This window comes from Amphibalanus amphitrite, unplaced genomic scaffold (assembly GCF_019059575.1).
Source record: "Amphibalanus amphitrite isolate SeventyFive unplaced genomic scaffold, NRLGWU_Aamphi_draft 002448F_arrow, whole genome shotgun sequence".
In the NCBI taxonomy this organism is placed as follows: Eukaryota; Metazoa; Arthropoda; class Thecostraca; order Balanomorpha; family Balanidae; genus Amphibalanus; species Amphibalanus amphitrite.
In genome coordinates, this window is record NW_024883887.1 from 28,329 (window position 1) to 34,328 (window position 6,000).

Consider the following 6,000-nt stretch of genomic DNA (forward strand, 5'->3'; position numbering starts at 1 on the left):
TTTTTGTGTGGTTGAAATGAAATCAGAGTGTTGACCTCAGATCAAGGTCAGGTCAGGTCATATCCACTCAGGTCACAAAGCTGGTCGAGGGAGGTCGTAGGGGAAGGAGGGTGAATTGCGCCACCTTAAGGAAAAACGCTAATTGTAAGAAAACCGCTGGAGATATAGGCATGCACTGGTAACCATTTCAAAGAGGAACTCATTGGCTACGATTTAAGAGCCTCCCGATCAATTAAGAATGTTTCGTTTGCTTCTGACAGCTGCTTTTTCAGAAACATGCAAAAGGGCGCATTTGCCAACAACTGCTGTAAATTGCGCCAGGGGGATGGCGCAATTAGAACCCAATTGCGCCCTATACTTTAACATGGCAAATCGAATGAGACGAAATGCATACACCCCGGCAGTCTAATGTCATTGCGGCTTACTTAAACATTTATAATGTTATTCAAGCTGGATAAATAATAAATGTAGATATAAAACGCGATGTTTTTTGCCCAAGTAGATAACTTGACATGTGTCCGTACGCTTGTAAAAGTGCAACGAAAACGTTTACTGTAACCGACTAGATATATGTGAACGTATGCGCTTATACGGTTAAATTTTCATTCGTTTCTCTCAAAATTAATAATTTTTTATCGTTTCGACAACTTTATGACATCAGTTTTTACTTTTTATCATAGCTGTCACCTCTCACGCCTGAGTCCATGTTGAAAATGTCGTATTTTGTCAGTTACACCACAAGTTCGTAGCCTAAATGGCAGCTGCATTATAAGTTTGACGAGAGAAATAATTTGCGGACTGACGACAGCGGGTTGCTCCCCTGCTTGACATTAAACTCCTTCTTTATTGCAATCAGTTAATGATGCATTCATACTGTCGTGATACAATAGCTACATCATTATTCTATTTGCGTCCCCCTGGCGCAATTGCCATGGGCGCAATTAGAATTGAGGTACTTTTTAATAAAAGCGTAGAAGTTATCATAAAGATGTTGAAGGAAGTTTACTGTTTCAGTGAAATAATGTTTTCGAACACAAATTTCTAATCATGCCATTGAAACCGTGGGAATGTTGGTGGGCGCAATTGGTTAGGAGGGCGCAATACACCCACTTTCCCCTACACCGGGCAAGCTCATAGCCCAAATGGCAGCTACATTATAAGTTCGATGAGAGAAAAAATTTTTGGACTGACGATGGCGGGTTGCTCCCCTGCCTGACATAAAACTCCTTCTTTATTGCAATCAGTTAATGATCCATTCATACTGTCGTGATACAATAGCTACACCATTATTCTATTTGCGCCCCCCTGGCGCAATTGCCATGGGCGCAATTAAAATTGAGGTACTTTTTAATAAAAGCGTAGAAGTTACCATAAAAATGCTGAAGGATGTTTACTGTTTCAGTGAAATATAATGAAAAAAGGATTTTTCTTTCCAAATATCACTCTCAAAATGACACATGTATCGCCTATTTTTATAGCCAACGGTTCAAAATGCTGCAAAAAAGTTAAGAAAACGCCGTAATATCTTCGATGGCGTAATGAGCCTTGCTGATTGGCTTCATCGGAGAGCTTGGGCCATAAAAGGAACTATCCAGTGGCGAAAATAATGTTTTCGAAAACAAAATGCTGAACATGCCATTGAATTCGTGGGAATGTGGGTGGGCGCAATTGGTTAGGAGGGCGCAATACACCCACTTTCCCCTACTGCTTACATATTCGATTCGACTTGTCTTCTTGAGTTTATCGATGTTTTTTTTTTCGACTCGCCAGCTCAGTCTGATCGGAAGCAATTGATAAAAAAAACTTTCAAGTGTCATGACCTGCAAGATCAACGATACAAAAGTTCAACATCGGACTTTGCAAGACGTGTATGAAATCACGATCCCATATGCTTGAGAGAGTCTAGGAAGATCATCTTTGACGCGAAAAAAAAACTGTTTCGGAAACCGTTTTTTGATGTTTTGATGGTCATTTTGCCACCATTTAGGGAAACCCGAGATATAGGTGGGCACAAGTTGTAAGGCCTCAGAAATTCACCAAGTGGACTATTAGTTTCATCTCAATGTGAAAGCTCCTGTGGCACTAAGGGTATTACACATTTTAAGACCCAAGGTATGCTCATTTGTGACGTCATAGCTCATTGACCACTGACCAGACTTGATCAGAACATGTGGTTGGTGCCACCAGAGCTGGCTTGAATCAAAATTGAGGTGCATGTCACTTTTCAACCCTGTACCTATCGCCGGCTCTTTCCGAGAAATCGCGAGAAAAAAACGTCAGGGGTCACAACCGCGCCCCCTCGGCCAGAAAGGGAAAGGGTTGGACAGCACTCTTTGAAGAAGCTTGAAAGCAAATAAATCGTTGCAGTTTTGGCTTCCGACAAAGCTCTGCTAAGTAACCAACGCGCCACTGCCAAACCAATTTTATGGGCGCAACTGCAGCGTTTCTATCGGATTCCACAGACCTCCAGCCGACTCCAGCCATTGGCCGCTGGATGGCAGCACCGCACCTTTAGAAGGTGACGCTACCAGTAGGGTAGTGGCAGGGCTGGTGGGATATGTTGGGACCCGGGCTTATGCTCTCTTCAGCATTCTTATTCCGATTAGCGTACCGCAGTGTCAATCTCAGATTATTGTGGTGCCGATACCAAAGCAAAGAGAAAATTAGTCGAAATGGAAATAAGAAAGAAATCAGCTATTTTGGTTGCAAATTGACAGCATTTAATGCGAGACCTCAGAGACCCAACAAAATATCAAAACACAGTAGATTTGAAATTCCAATTAAAAGCTTGCATTTAACCATATCACCAAAAATTTCTTGCGAAGATTTTTCAAGCGTTTTTGCATAGGAATAGTCACATTCGCCCCCTATACTTCGAGATGAATTTCTAAAAATTGTGGATGATAGGTACCTATGTCTTTGTTTGATGTCTTTAAATTGAAATAAATTTGAAACTTTGAATAAAACGTTGAGAATTTATATACGGTCTTACCAGTGCTTCCTACCGAACTATAAGAGCTAGGTATTTCTCTTATATACCATTAATATCTTAATTGGCACCTCGCCACCCCACGCTATCGTTTTTGCCACTCGCCTACGAGCTGTCTGGGCACCGGAACACGCTCCAGCAAATGTCAACTGAAAGAGTATACGACCTAGGCTATAACAGCTGCGTGAAACCACATCTACCCGTTCGGGGATATAACTGCTGTGTGAAACTCCATCTACCTGTGTGGGACCCCATCCGGAGTCGTCTCCGCTCACCCAGCCACACTAATGCACCCAGCCGGCACGTTTTTACATCGAGAACACATCCCGGAGCAGGTTTAGGTGAGCCATAATGACGGTAGCGCGTAACAGCCTTGCTTGCCAGCTTGCCAGCCTGAAACCCTGTACAGTAGCCTCGTGACCCGGGGTAGCATTCACCGCCGTGTGACCAGACAGGCTGACATGCTGGAGAGACCTGTAATACGGACGGAATCGGGACGCCGACGATTTCTGTTTTCTGCCGTCACGGGCTACAATGAATTGCCGCCGAGTTTCCACAACATGGGAACGCGAGAGTTCAGGCTAAAACTCCGCAAACATCTTCTGGCAAAACAACAAAACGAGTAGCACGATGTACAAATGTGATGTGAGCTGAGTGTGTGTGCGTGAGTGTGTGTGTTAGTTGTGCAACTGAATCCCGATGTTCCGTTTTTATGACATGTCAATCATAATAGCCATGTGTTCATGGACCGATTGCACGATGTGAATACAATACAATACAATACAGCCGCGATTGGCAATTACTCGGCTATTATTTTGCGTGTAAGCAAATACGCGCCGTCCGGCGTCCGGCAGCGCGGGCTGTGATTGGTGTCTAATTGCCGTGGTACAAATTAAGCCGCAGAAATAAGCATTTTGTCGTCAGGCTATGCTTTAATCAACATCCGTTACTCACCCACGTTCTTCAACCTTTGGAGCTGAAACAATTAGCAATTGTATGTTGCCGTTTCATATGGCTATGTGCCATATCTGGCAACGCGTTATTCAGCCAGGAGCATACCACTCATAGGATTAACATTTTCACCTATATCCTTTTTCTAGAAACTACATATATTTTATATTGACATCGATTTAAGAAAGCCAGCAGCACCTTTTCGTTGGTAATTTGTCCGTAATCCATTTCAGCCAAGAATAAATAGGGAAGAGTGGGGTAATTTGGCCGGTGGTGTAAATTGGCCGCCCCCACCTGTACGAAAGCTGATAAAAGTGAATGAAATAACTTTAGTCCCTATTCATTTGTCGTCGGCAGAACTAACTCGAAAACAAATATCAAAACTTTCCCCCTCTTAGTTTTATTCAAAATTAATAAAAGGTGAATTTTGTTAGAAAATGGTAACTTTTGCTTCCGTTTGAAAATTTGCATAACATGTAGTATTTGGGCTGTAAACGAATTCCAACATTATAGCGCCATTTTTTAGGGTGCTCAGCGGTTCCAAGAGCAAATTCATTTAGTTCTGTACAGCCATGACGACTTTATAGACAAATATTTTCAGAATGGCAATGTGGGGTTATTTGGCCGGGACTAGCGGGGCAACTTGGCCGGTGCGCTCAGAGTCACTTTGCTGGGACGGCCGAGTTGTCATGGTCAATTATACCATAAAGGACATAATTCATGGCCAACTCTGACTACCTTGATGTCATATTTCCTATTGGACAGCTGTAAGGGCATGTGACGTCATCAAAGGTTACCTAACGCTTTTTTGCTAATAAATACTTACAGAAAAAAAGATACAGCCGCGCAAATGGTATCATTGTGTTCAGCTCGTCAAGGCGCATCGAATGATATCCATGATGACCTTGAACTCACGTAACCTTGAGGTCAAGCGACTTGAGGTAACGTGACCTGAAGCCAACCTTTGACCTTGACCTCTCGAGGTCAACACATACATGTTTCGATGCGGAATGACGAGAGAATTACGATGGCACTTTTAGTTTTGGCCTAGCTTGATTACTTCAAAATCTATTCGTAAAAAACTGTCATCGCATCTAGAGCCGCTATTTTGACTATTTTCGACCCCTGTGACGGCTGAGTCAACCTCCAAAATGCTTCAAATGCGTCGTAGGACACGCGTCATTGCTGAATGTGAAGCTGACTCGCCTATAACAAAAATCATGGCCTCAAACTAACACCGGCCAAATTGCCCCACACCCCCGGCCAAATAACCCTGCTAGTGGGGCATTTGGCCGCCTTGCAGACCTTTGTAATACGTCACAATTTCAATATGAGTAGTTACTCTATCATTTCAAGTTTAATGTCCAAGAAAGCAAAATGTATGCCACACCTGTCAGCGTTGAGAAAATGCAGAAATGTGTTGTCGATTTTTAGTTACATCGTTTTCTAAAAAAGCGGCCAAGCTACGCCACTCTCCCCTACATTTATGGTAGTCCCTCGTTTTCTATTATTCCTATACAGACGTGGCAAACCGTCACCAATACATTCGTAAAGCATTGCACAACACATCGGGACACTACCGGGGAGAGTTATCCTTTCACAAATCACAGTTAACATGGTGCTGCCCCCACCTCACACGCTTATCGTTAACTGCTCCGATCCGATTGCCTGCACTAGGGGCAAATGCTGAATACCCACCGCTCATATTTAATAACAGCAGGTTGTCGGGCCGTGCGCGACTGTCCCGACTCCCGTCGCTGTATTCGGGTAATCCCTCGACCTCAGCGCCTTCCTGTTGACGGCACGGCGGTTATAGTCGATAGGAGACCATCGGTAGCGGTCTCCGCCGATCAAAGACCATCTGCAGCAGCCCTCGCCACCAAATCATCGGCTGATGGTGACCACTGACCAAGACCATCGGTAATCGGTCCTCACCGGTCAAAGACCATTGGTCGCCGGTCAGAGACCATCGGTTGGCGGTCAAAGACCTCGGTCCCAGCTCAGACCATCAGTCTCAGCTCAGAGACCAGCGGTCTCAGCCCAGAGACCATCGGTCGTTC